This window comes from Pavona decussata, unplaced genomic scaffold, assembly GCF_977016875.1.
Source record: "Pavona decussata unplaced genomic scaffold, jaPavDecu1.1 SCAFFOLD_64, whole genome shotgun sequence".
Classification (NCBI taxonomy): domain Eukaryota; kingdom Metazoa; phylum Cnidaria; class Anthozoa; order Scleractinia; family Agariciidae; genus Pavona; species Pavona decussata.
Genome location: NW_028145484.1, coordinates 1,724,050 through 1,737,655, shown reverse-complemented (window position 1 = coordinate 1,737,655; position 13,606 = coordinate 1,724,050). Strand labels below are relative to the sequence as shown.

The window sequence follows — 13,606 nt, the reverse complement described above, 5'->3', positions numbered from 1 at the left end:
TTACAACTCATTACTCGAACGTTTAGCGGGTTAAAGAGGCCTCATCAAAGCAAAACCGGCCGCTGATTTTCGTTAGCATTACGAGCAAGAATGGAAAACTACTAAGAGCCTTCATAAATAGTTCTTTCCGCAAGCCAATATTTTTCCTTTTGCAAATCTACTGTTCAGCTAATTCAACGGGACAAATAACATATGGTCGATGGCTGGTGAGATCCCTCAAGAATTTGTGCCAGTGAGATGATCTTTTCATGTTCCCTGACTCATCAATAGCTCAAAATCTTGAGCCCCTCCTAGACATGATATGACTGTCTATCTCCAAAACCTTTCAACTCTCTGTTTATTCTGTTATCTATGACATTTGCAACATTTATCAGTGCACCAAGCGCTGCAAAACAAGCTATAAATAAGTGTATGGATATAGATGGCGACTTCAAATTTATTCCAAAGCTATAAAGACTTCATTCAATTTTGATGTGTTTATTTGTTTGTTTGTTTTAAAATCTCGTAAAAAAAATGGCTCTCTTGGTACGGGCGAAAGGATCAACTGAAAGAATTAACGAATCGCTTAAAGTTAAAAAGTGTAAATGGTTTACAAGCAGCGATTCTCTCAGAATGGTACAATAGATTGACTTCAACTTGATGCTGGCCGTTCAATGTGAGTTTCTTTAATTCAACAAACTTTTTTTGCACAAAGTTCCATTATTTTCATCATGTCCTCATAATCTGCCTCTTAGTCTTCTTATGTATCTTCTGCGGTGCTTCATCCAATTATAACTCCAGTTATGTTTCTGTCAATCTATTTCAGAAAAGCAAAATAAATTAATCAAAAAATATCCTCACTACGCACACAGATAAGTTTTCAACCAGTATTGAGTTAGGAAAAGTACGTTTGTAGCCCACGTGGCAGTTATTGGAGGGATGGTGAAAATTAGAGTTTGTGTGTTAGTCCCTAAAGTGGAAAACGGTCTTCGGAGCGAGGTAATGTCTATTTTGTCTAACATTCCCTTCAGCAAGGGTAACGGCTGGTAAGTATTGACCAAGCGTGAATCTGACAATGACAATTTCTGTTAGTACAGTTGCGTTGCCGTTTTAGCCAAGGTTATGTATACCCAGGTGTGATGTCACAAGGCATTGAATGACCTATGTTGCTAAGAAAATGGTTGGAGGACAATGTCAGTTACTTTAAGTAACACTTTCATTGAAGTACCTAGATGCACTCTCACACATGCAAGCCCAAAAATGAAGGTTGCAGTTTTGTTAAAAGTTACAACACTATAGTGTACACTGTGATTACACGTAATTACAAGTCTGGCTACAGATGGCGAAGATAGAAGTGGGTTGTAACTTGAAAAAAACGGCCAACTTTTTCAAGTCCTCTTGTGTCTTTGAAAAATTGCTAAAAATTGAAAACTTGACATCTTCTTTTTATTGGTGTTTTTGGGGGGATTTCATAAACAGGAATAGGTACTTAGATTCAGTTGCAGCACAATTCTTGATCAAAACACATAAAAATCCCCATGATATAGCCCCTTTAAAATGGATTGACTTTTCATAATTAACTTACTTCTCTCTGTAAGGTAGTGAATTGTCTATAATGCATTTACAATAGTTTCGTTAGATAGGAGCTACTGCCGAACACTTACAACTACTGTTTATTTGATCTGACTACTTTGTCTTAAGTAGCTTCCATGCTTGAACTCACCTGTTCAGCTAATTCTTGATCCCAATTTCATCCATCTGTCCTTAATCTACATAAAATCAGAAATATCAAGAAACTTAATTGTTACCATGATAAGAAGATGATAATGATGATGATGATTAAGATTGGTTATTATTATTTCAGAGTGGCCTATCTGAATAGACAGGTTATTTTTCATCAACAATGATTGAATTCTTGACTTGACAAAGCAGACAAAGTGCACCAAATGGCCTAAGGAAAACAAACCCTGCAGTCTTTTATTTTGCCTCTTGTAGATTATAAAGTTATTTCCTTTTTTTTTATTGTAAAACAGTCTACATGATTTCCTTTTCCGAGTATGCCTGTTTCACTCACCGAATAATACAGCATTCTCGGTCTAGATGTAGGTGAAAACTTTTATTTGCTCAGTATACAGAGAAATTCAGGTTGCATAAATCCCAAGCTGTTTAACATGATTTTTGTCTTTGCTGTTCAAGAGTAGGACAGTTTCATGCAGCACATGCACAGTTCACTAAAAGTTGAGACTGACCATAAAAAGAGAACTGGTCAATTTCTTATGGATGTCTGCATGTATAAAAGATAGAAACTTTAGTACACTTGGAAGTGAAGAACTTTAGAAAAGTGAGTGACCTAGCTGAAAAATAATTTATAAAGGAATATTTAAGTTATTAAATGTGAAGATCATAGCATGAAAACATTTTTAAAAAACATAGCTAAAAACCTATTTGGTATACATAATAAACACACAAGAATAATATTATTATTCTGACTTGTATTGTATTAACAGTGATCAGTATCAAATTTCCCCTAGTAATATCAATGCTTATTCCACCCCTGAGGTCATGAGAATTAAGGATATGATAACCCAAAATGAAATTTCTTGATATTTTAATAACGTCTCCCAAGTACTTTTATAGGAAAAGTATGGGAAAAAGGTAGGAGAATTTGTTCTTTGATATTAAGGGTTAATAATTCCAGTGTTGGTTTGTGTTATTGGCATTCTTCCCAATATTATACAGTTGCACAGCATTCTATCTAAAAAAGGTGACCACCCAAGGTTGTCTTCTGGCCAATCTTCTGATAATAAGTTTACCAAAAATACATGTATTTAGTCTATCACTAGGTCGATTAATATCCACAAACTTACAGGGCCCCTATGGATACCAGCCTTGCTGCTGACTGGGCCACCCTGTAAAGATAAAGTTTATTAGCCCAACCCAAGGGAGTATCATTATTTGATCTAGGGTTGGGGTTTGAAGTTATTTGATATTGGTCAAGCTCTTTTTTACCAGTCAGACAATTTACATTACCCTAGCTACATATACCCTGTCTCCTGACTAGTTCAGTTTCTTGTTTAAAGAATTCATGATGTTCTATCTGGAAAAAAAAGTATCTGGTTTTTTTCACAGAAAATCTTCAGTGAATAAGTCAAACTTTTCGTTGACTTTGATTTTACAGATAGCCTCAAAAATCTCTAGCCTCCCACGCAGTCGTTTTTAGGGGACTCGTATTACCTCGTAATACGAGTCCCCTAAAAACGACTGCGTGGGAAGCTACAAAAATCTCTGGACTCATTAAAAATTCTTGACTCATGTTTCATGTAAATCAAACTTACAACTTGTTGTGTATGACATAAAATTTTGTAGGATTGTGAAACATATTTTAAAATCCTATATGTATGACAGTCATAGTTGTAGGCAATGGGCATGTTGAATGACGAGAGTTGTGTACAATTTTTTTCATGACGTGAGCAGCGCACAAAAAAGAAATTGCATGCAACAGTCATAAGCAAAAGCTCTACTGTCTAAATTGGCCTTAAAAAATAAAGCGCCTCTAGCACTCATTCTACTGAAGATTTTGCGGGCTATAATAAATTCAAATTTTTACAGTACAAGTGTATTGAGTGACCTCCATTGCTTTTCATTGTGATCAGGATCATTGACAAAAATTGCCATCACAGCACAGTCAGTGTTCTTACAATTTTACCCAGTCACCTTGAAATGCATGGGTTGTTGTTAGGAAGTGCTGCTTTCTTGCACAAGAAACTTATGCAACACAAATCTCTTTGCTGAAGGCAACAATTATTATTTTATTGTAAACTTTGGGAACATATTTGTTCTTTCAACAGGGCTTATGAAGTTTGGTTGGTCTAAATAGATTGTTCCCAAATTTTATGATTTTTATTACTTAAGAGTACAGAATCTTAAATTTTATTAGTACTACAAAAGTTGTTATTGAGATCACTACACAGTACATCTCCAGAACAATGGCTGCCAAGTAGACTAACAGCCTGTTTACATGGATCACTTCTCATTCTGGGACAAATTCAGCTTGGTGTCCAGTCATTTCCATGATGTTGTTTACATGGTTTTGCTCTCAGATTAGCTCATCCCAGAATTATTTCACCCGTGTTTAACAGTGTAAGGACTGGCATGAACTGTGACAAACGTTTTCAGACTGCAGAAATCATGTCAAGCCTTTGAGGTCTCTATTAAGTCCAAACTTTTGGCCTAGTCACTCTGGTTTTCTGTCATTAGACCGGTTTTGATAGTGCACATATCATTTTTAAAATAAATTAAAAACTGAAAGCCAAAAATGAGCCCACTGCACCAAGGCAAAACAATTTCTTATAAGCTTGAGAGCCTCGATGGAGTAATGTTTTGAATCTATGCTTAATAAGACTTCATCACACACCTCCACTTTTAGAATGCTAAAGCAAACACACTTTGAGGAATACTTGACAGCTTAAACATGGAATTAAGAGTCAGAGTTAAAAGCAAAGAAATCATTCTTTGATAACTGACTTATGATGTATTATTCTAGAAAGTGACACAGGCACACTCGGAAAAAAGAAATCTGAGTGCTCCTATCAGGAGTTGAGCCTAAGACCTTCTGAATACTAGTTCAGATGCTCTACAACTGAGCTACAGGAGACTTATAGGAGCAAAGGCCATTAAACTAGGTTCATGGGGCAAATATCCTTCATACTGCTAGGATTTGAATGTTGAACGTGTGGTATATTGGCCTAAGCTCCCACGAGTCTCCTATAGCTCAGTGGTAGAGCATCTGAACTAGTAATCGGAAGGTCTTAGGTTCGACTCCTGATCGGAGCACTTGGATTTCTTTTTTCTGAGCATGCCTGTGTCACTTTCTAGAATAATACATCAATTTCTCATTCATTCACTAGGCTTGAAATTTACCATAACATTTATTTCAAATAATCATTCTGCCTTTGAAAAACAATTGAAGGGCTGAGAGCATAACCGACTTATGTCGAATTTTAGCCCGGTTTTCGATTTCGCTCGGATTTGTCCGAATTTTTGCTCTCCCGGGTTTAAAAAACATTTCGCGGTTTTACAATCGTGCACAAAACTCCTTGAGAAAACCAAACACGAACAGCGCAAAAACCACTTGCTTACGATTTCTCTCTTGTTAATTCTACCACAGAACTTTACCTCTCTCTCCCACCCCCTCCCCCTATGCAATGACACCTGAAAACAGATGGAAAAACCACTCACTTACTGTTTCTCTCTTTGTAATTCTACCACAGTTACTTCTCCCTCCCCCCCTCCCCCTTATGCAATGTTGATTTGGAAGGTGATGCTTGCCAGGAGACTGTTCGTGACCTAGAAAACAACACTGAGTTGGGGGGGGGGGGGGGATGTGGTGGTTTGCTTGTTTACCAGTGAACGCGCTTGGAAGGGTAATGTTGTTAGAGATGTTGTCCACATCGTACTCGTCGGTTAAGAGGACTCGGACCTCGCGTTCTTGTTGTAGGGTGACCGTGCCTATTTGGGAAGCGGAAACATTGTAAAGTAAGTTACGGCTTGCGGTCGGCCAAGTCGTATGGTGCACATTTTTGCTTTGTGCATTAACGAAGTCAAGAAAGTTACTTTTTAGCCGTAGGTTAAGTGTGGCGCAAATAGCTTTAGCGTGATTTCACCAAAATGCTAGCTCCAATTTTGTGTTTTCCCTTCGAGGCGATAGAACCAACTAGTGGCTGTAACGTTTCACTTAACCGTTAGGGAAAATAACTGCACTTCATACAAAGACCGCTCTCTTGAAAGCCAGTAAAGCCGTAGGTCACGCAGTGCGTGACATAGAACTTAGTTTTCTTTCAATGCGTAACAGTTCTCGCCCTCAGTTCTTGCTTATTCAAATTGTGTTGCAGGGAAGGAAATTGCTTGTTTCGAGATAAGTTTTCTCTCAATGAAAAACCGATTTGTTGCCCTTCTATTCTACCCCTTTTGATCACAGCAAAAGTGCATCTTAGTACTTTGGCAACAGTTCTCACCCATGTCCCAATAAAGAAATTAATAGAATTTTGAATTATTTTTACGTAATGGGGTGAGAACTGTTCGAAAATAGATTTTCTCTGTGAAACACATTTAGGAAAGCATTTCAACATGGTGATCAAACGATAAACAAAGCATTTATGTGCTGCTAAAGGTAATACATTGCCAGCGAACATATAAAAATGACTTTTTAGTGGTGAGAACTGTGGCCAAGAAATGTGCTGACATTTTGATGACGTATTGTATCTGTTGTGCGTTTCTTACATTCCTGTCACGCATGTAGTAGTTTGTAACAGAATCAAATAAAAGCATAACAGAATTCTTTTCGTTTCTCCCGCGAGAAAGACCGCTTTCGTGTCCCATGGTTCAAAGACCACAAGTTTATATTTAATACAAATATTAATACTCAATGCATTGTCCTTTTGGCCATCCATATTGACTATCATGTTATCGATTTTTCTTTAGAAGATGGTAACTATTCCCAATACGAAACACAAATCGGCGGAAAAAAACACTGGACAATGTTTTTCAATCGAATTGAAGTTCACATGCAAAAATTTGGACAAATCCAAACAAAATCGAAAAACGGGCTGAAATTCGACATAGGTCCGTTATGCTCCCAGCCCTTCAATTGACTGATTCTTTGTGTTCCTAAATTACAGCTTTTCCATAAGTTTTGAAAGAAGTGCATAGTTCTGGTGAGGAAATGCCTTTCAAAATGATTCACACAACAATTCAAATGACTTGCGTGTACCTTTACTCAACAGTGAAAATTGAAGGCCTCAGTGGTATCGAGATGGAAGCAGTTACTGATATCTGAATTCCGAAATTTTCCATTTAGCGGAAGCTTGTTGCTGTTGTTGGGTAAACACTAATTTGAAGCCATAGGACTTGGCCTGAATTTGAAGGGTGTCTCAGAAACAGATACTGGTTACAAACATTTTGCCATAACAATATCAGGCTGCAGTGACCAGATACTCCTAAAATGCACAATTAGCCATCAAACAAGGCAAACAAACACTTCAGTAAAAGGCTTGAAATCCATTAATATTTAACACAAGCTGAAAATAATCCTTTGGTGACAACAACTAGTTTAGAAACAAAAAACACTAATAGCATAATTTTCAAGGTCACAGTGGTGCTAGGTCCTGTTAATAATAAAATCTGGCTGTGTGTCACCTAACTCAGCACTAAAGAAAAGTTTTAAACTGCCTAAATACCATTGAATTGAATTTAGGATAGCGGTGCGGTAGATCACCCCAAACAGATAAAACTAGTATATACCACACAAGTGAATAGTACTTCTCGCATGTACTGATTGGCTAGTTTGGAGGTCACTAGCCAAGTACTACCTGTTTCGCCATGGTTACTCAATAAACAAGGTGGCTGTTAAAAAAATACATAAATGGCAACAACTGTAGGAACTAAACAAGTGTCTCCAAAAGTTTTATTTGTCTGCAAGGAAGCGAGACAGAACTTTCTACTGCATGAGAAATTGCTTACCGCGTGGTGTGCAAGATTTTTTAAATTTCATACCATTTTGTCAGTATTATCTGAATAAATATTGTCAGAAATAAAATAATTTTGTGGTCCACTGGTTATTCAGCTTGTGTGGTATATACTAAAACAATTATTCACCTCAGTGTCGGTGAAAGTGATGGATATTTACCTCAACGCTTTGCGACCGGGTAAATATCCATCACTATTCACCTCCACTTCGGTGAATGATCAACTATCACTAGTCTTAACAATTAACATTTTGTATTTGTAAAATTTAGCTTTTGGTTGATCATCAATGTTGTGACAGGACGCTAAGTCCCAAAATGATCTTTAAGGGGGTCTGAGCTTTTCCAGGGTCTGAGGTCTGAGTTTTTCAGACACCCTGAATTTGAAACTACAGTATATCCAAGCAAATATGAGCATACTCCATAAAACACAATTTCTGCAGAGCCTTTCTTTCTTCCTGTGGAGTTAAGAAAAGCTCTGCCAGCAGGGTACGTGGTTTCCAGCAAGGACAAGATGGAAATAATTTTGGGTCAGATAAAGTTTATCATGCATGGTGAGATGACTTTCATCCTGCCCAGGGGCATGGTCAATCAGCAAGTTTTTACTGTTCTCGAGCTGAAGTCGAACTTATGATACTTGTAAAACCAGGAAAACGTGCATCAGGTAATAAAGTGTTCCGCAGTTTAAGTTCCACAGAAACATTGCTCAGATCTCGAAATTAAAACTAGCACATCTAGCAAAAGGACGACAGCTTTGCGTCAGCCATCCGGGTTTCAACTGGCATCGAATGTAGTTTACAGTACAAAGAAAAGTCCTGCAAAACACTGCACGAAAATAATACAAAGGCTGCTTACCTGCAATTCACGAGTCACTCGCAATGGTTCAGTTCAGTTCGTGATTAGTTCAAAATGGCGACTTCTTAATGCTTATCGCCGGCGAAAGTCGACCAAGTTGATCCCCTCCCTTGTCAAAATAATCACAGAGGACACGATCACAACGCAGTTTCATTGGTGGAAAGAAGAACGTTCATTATTGGTTACAAGGTGAGAAGACATATCTGCCACGAAGACCAAACTGCAACGCTACAAACGTCCCCCCAAACCTTCCCACAATCGCTTGGGCAGCTACTCTCGACCCAGGCCATCACTCCTTTGCGGTTGCCTTTGGTAGCTCGATTCGACAGTTTCGCTTTTCGCCATCGTGCATGTATCTATCGTCTGTGAAGTATTTTTTGTATGATGATACTTCACATGGATATGCGAATTGGAGATGCCATGTTTACATTATTTTAGAACGCGCCAGTGTGGGAGGAAGGAAGGTGTATTGATCTGCCGGATTCCGATCTGCTTTTCTCTTTGATGGTCAGTTCGTGGTTGTGCAACAAACATTTGGTGGTGTTAAAGGTAAGCTTATGTACGTTCAGATAACCATAGCTATCCCTTTTATTGTTTATAAATCAAATATTGTATTTTTGGTTCTTGGTTAGTCAGTTTATTGAAATCCTACACATACATCAAACCGGAAATGACTAATTCTAATTACACTCTTAGAAATAAACCATGTCTGAATGATAATGGTGAGCCAATTCCAATTTCTAGATTACAGATACTAGGTATGAAGCAACACTTAGTGATTTTACTCTACGTAGCGGAATTTTATTGGATTGCTATAGTCTTTATATGACTAATACATGCTCAGTTGCTCAATCGCTAAAAAAAGTAGTCTCTGTTCCTGTGCCTGAACCCTACTGTGAAACCAATGAGTGGCTGTCATGTCTGGATTCAGATTAATGGTATTAATATTCAACTTTGATCATAATAATGTTACAAGTATGATAAAGTTGTTATCTTATTATAACTTGATACAGGAAGTCAGTCTGGCAGCTGGTAACACTGCACTGCTGCTGTTACAATTTACTGATAATAATAAATATATTTGCACCTGAATAACACTTGGCTGCCAAATTGGTCACTTGAAAATACAAATATTTGTGATTTTTTGTTCAAAAATCAAACTCATTCCAAAACCAGTCATGCATTATCTTGGAGAGGGGAAAGGGAGGATGCTAGTGATAGCAATTAATATCAGTGGGAGCATAATAATTATTGTGGTCAGTTTATGACTATTTTGCCATACTTCTGGTCAGCCAAGATTAACCTACTGTATTGGATTACAGTCATGACCTTTGGTGATGATCACTGAAATGATGTTTAGGACAACAACACTTCTAATAGTACTAATAATTTATTGATGATTTAACCTTTTAGGATAAAAAAAAATGGACAGGCACAACACCAACTGGGGCAAACAAGGAAAAGGCCACCAATTTAGACACTTGCTCAAGCTCAGCTGGTAGTAATATATTCGAACCATACAATAATTGATATTTTCAAAATAATCTAATCACTAGTACATTCTGTGTGAATATTCATTTTTAATTATTAGTGTCTATTAATAAAAAATGAACAAAAGCTAATGCTGTATTCAAGTGACTAATTATATAATAGGTTGCAGATCTCAATTTTATTTTCCAGAATTAAGTTATACAATGTAGCCTATCCACTGAGTGTCTCCAATATATTTTAAGTAATTAGTTTATACCCTTAAGGGGTAGATGCTAAATAAAAATAGTAACAATAATAAATTTTAGCTGCAAGTTTTTCAGAAATCAATATAGGCCGAAAAACATTAAGTGAGTTGATGACATTGAGTTGGCAGAACTAAGGAACCCTATAGCATTTTGGAACCTTTCTGAAAATGCTACTTATACATAGCTATTAAGATATTGGTCAGGATATATCATCATCATCATCATTATCATTGATAAGGTTCTTAGCAGCCGACCACATGCATCTTTTTAATAGCTCCGAACATGTGCTGAACATGTGGAGATTAGAAAGTATAATTTATTGAATTCTAGGCAAAACAATTATTTTTCCTTTTGTACTTTGAAACAGTGACTGCATACTATAAAATGAAGATGCAAAAGGTGGAATTAGAAATGAATCATTTCAAAGAACAAAAGAGAGGAGGAGAACTCTTGGCGTACCTCTAAGGACCAGCTCTACAGAAAAAAAAATTATTGAAAAGAGTAATATTATTGATACACTGTCCATTAATGGGTACATTTTAGACACTCACCATTGTATTGCCTGTTTCTCGAATCTCTATGTTGAATGAAATGCGCAGTGACATTCAACCCAGCAAGCCTCAACACTGAAAACGTGGGGAACGGGGGGGGGGGAGGAGGGGGCTAACAGAGTATTACATTGTTCATTGCCCTTTTAGAGTGCATTATTTGCAGGAAATAGGAAAAATGATGAGAGTGTATCAACCTTTTTGCAATAAATAATTATTATTGCTTGTAGCTTTGAACATTATAGACGTCTATATCTGCATTAGAACAGGTAATTAAAGCGCATGTTCATTAGACCTGTGACTTTGAACAGTGTTGAATATTGGGGCCATATAACTCCAAAATATAACTTTAATTTCAACAATACTAATGTATACTATCCCACTGGAATCTGATAGCCAGGTTAACAGGTAATATTCTTGGTGGATATCTTTTACATCAAACTTTTCACAAGTCATCTCAATAATTATTCATGCAGGCTATCAGATTTTTTTGTAATTTCTTTTTTTCTGCTTGTCATTTGAACTGGTAAATAAAAAAGATACATCCCTGTGAATGTATGAAACATATTTTTGAACTGCAGATGAAAGATTAAATAGAAGAAAGTTGCATAAATAACTGCGAAGGTCTTTCTTCTATTTAAAATTGATATGATAATTGCTTCATATTTATCAACACCAAAAAATTCCCCACCGAAATGTTTTCTAACCAAATAAATCTGCCAAAAAAATTAAACCTAAGCCACCCAAAAGTCCAACTGAAAATCCCTTACTTCAAACCCACAAAAGCTTTCATACATCAGCAACAAATATAACTGAGTACCCTCCCTTGGGGTGGGAAGAATAGTGGGACTTAAATTATGTTTTGGTTAATGGCTTAAGTCAGAAGTTAATTGTTTGGCAGATTTGAGCCCTCAAATTACAAAGTGAGCATGGAACCATATAATTTTCTGACACAAGAACCAGACTGTACGTATGCCAAAAATGTTGTATGCCAGGTCATTTCAAGGTGGCTACTTAACTTTTTACATTCTCATGTTTCACTAACAAAAATAGTCAGTTTCACTTTCATGAAGTCCTATATTACAAGGAAAAGAAAGCATTGAAATACTTTAAAAGAATTAGCAGTTCCCATATTTTTAAGTATGTCTAACCTTATGTAAACATTTAGTAAAATTGAGTTTAATTATCACTTGTAAAGGATTTACTGCCAGTGCAGTTTTCAAGCTCATTTAATTCTCCCAATTACTCATGTATGTACATTTTTCTTAATTAAAATTTTCATTAAAATTCAATTAAGTTGTTCACACTCAGTCTTCTTCCATCAGTTGTTCCCCTGCTCCTGATGTTCTCAGTTAGCCCTCTTCTGTCAGTTGAACCCCTGTGGATGAAATAGAATTTTCAATAAAAATTATCTTGAAAAATAATTATTCAATAACAATTTAAAAACATTATTCAAGTTATTGTTCACAAAATTATTTAAGTGCATGTTCAGCTGTCCTTTTTGGTTGTGTCTAAGAGTGGGCCTCATGCCCGAAAATCTCTCGTGCAGCTGTTCTTGTCTGTACCATGCTGGCACTTACTTGGTTTGGCATGCTTATGTCTGCCTGTTCAGTTGCAGTTGTGGCTGCTCATTCATTCATTCAATACATTATTTGGGCAGTTCAGTTGTACGTCTGCTTTCCATGGCCCAAAGAATATTTTCATACGTTTTTCATTTACTCCCCCTCCCCCTACCCTACCCTACCCTTGCCCCCAGTTATTTTATTTTTTTGTTTGTTTGTTTGTCCTGTGAACTCCTATGTTGCACTAGGTCAGTAACACAAATTCCTGTATTTGTAGTTGAAAACGACACCTCCATCACTTTCGTTTTTTTCCCCGAATTTATGAAGTGTTTATTTACAACCATCAATGACTTGAGTACTGAGTGGGTTTAGTTTCAATTCAGCCGGATTTCCTTTTTGTTATATTCATCTTTCCATTTCAAACACGTTAGTTATTTCCCCCCATTTTCGTAGTAAATGCAGCTAATTCGGTAATTCTCATACTGTACTATTTCGGACGATCGGAAGCAGTTTCTACGTAAAAAAAAAGCCAGCTTAGATCTCAAACAAAAACCATCTAAGGGCCACGCACGGGCAAGTATATGCTTTACGGGGCAAAATTGCAAGTCCTCCCGGGATAACCGAAATTCGAAACACACTGAGCAAATTACTGTAGCTCTGGTTTTTACCGACTGAAACCAACTGGATTAGGAGTTTGTTTTAGTTCTAAAATTGCAAAATATTTACCTGTGTTTTCGCGGACAGCGGACAGCTTCTCGTACTGTACGGTATCTCTCGAAAGGTTTCCTCCAGTAAACTCGTCAACAAGCGAATTTATTACTTCCCTGGATAACCAGTATCTTTCTATTATTTCTCTTTATTCTATTTTGTCTAAAATCAATCGCTCTTGGTAAGTACGCGACCGACAAACCGGGACAAAAATGACCGCCTCCGGCGGCCATCTTGTTTTCTTGCAACAAAATATTGCTTCCCGTAAACTTTACGGGCACTTTACGGGAGGTCATGACCTCCCGTAAATTACCGGGCAACTTACCGGGCAACTTACCGGGATCGTAAATAACGGGAGTTTCGAGAAACACCCGTAAACTTATCGGGGGCTTAACGGGCAACTTACCGGGCCCGATAAGTTACCGGGACTTTCGAGAAACGGGCCCCAGGCCCCAGAAACCCGATCTCCATTCGTTCGAGGACAGGGAGTTTTTGGTAGTTACATCCATGAACGATACGGGGCGTTCCTTTCTACTCGCCGTAGCGCGTTTTATTTGTAATTGGTGATACTGTTTATGCGCCATCCACAGGAGACTCTCATGGTATCATTTTCAACATAAACCCATATCTTTCAACTGACGGATTTTAAACTGACTAGACTAAAAAAAAGATAATTTAATGGCGGAAGGGATCTAAAC

The 13,606-nt window shown here is 37.2% G+C and overlaps 3 long non-coding RNA genes across 4 annotated transcripts; 1 reads left to right on the top strand and 2 right to left on the bottom strand.

Annotated features, from left to right (window-relative positions):
• Positions 1–323: 323 nt before the first annotated feature.
• On the bottom strand, positions 324–8,593 carry LOC146478365 (uncharacterized). The gene is made up of 3 exons (XR_014865107.1): positions 8,355–8,593; positions 1,703–1,748; positions 324–796 (listed from the first exon to the last, which is right to left on the bottom strand). It is a non-coding gene; the product is annotated as an uncharacterized LOC146478365 (long non-coding RNA).
• A 68-nt stretch (positions 8,594–8,661) lies between these two features.
• On the top strand, positions 8,662–11,247 carry LOC146478364 (uncharacterized). Of its 2 annotated transcripts, none has more exons than XR_014865077.1 (3): positions 8,662–8,903; positions 9,768–9,852; positions 10,458–11,247. It is a non-coding gene; the product is annotated as an uncharacterized LOC146478364 (long non-coding RNA). The 2 variants fall into 2 exon arrangements; XR_014865076.1 differs by having other exon boundaries at positions 9,768–9,855.
• Positions 11,248–11,851: 604 nt separating this feature from the next.
• Positions 11,852–13,352, bottom strand: LOC146478363 (uncharacterized). The gene is made up of 2 exons (XR_014865075.1): positions 12,927–13,352; positions 11,852–12,016 (listed from the first exon to the last, which is right to left on the bottom strand). It is a non-coding gene; the product is annotated as an uncharacterized LOC146478363 (long non-coding RNA).
• Between the last annotated feature and the right edge of the window lie 254 nt (positions 13,353–13,606).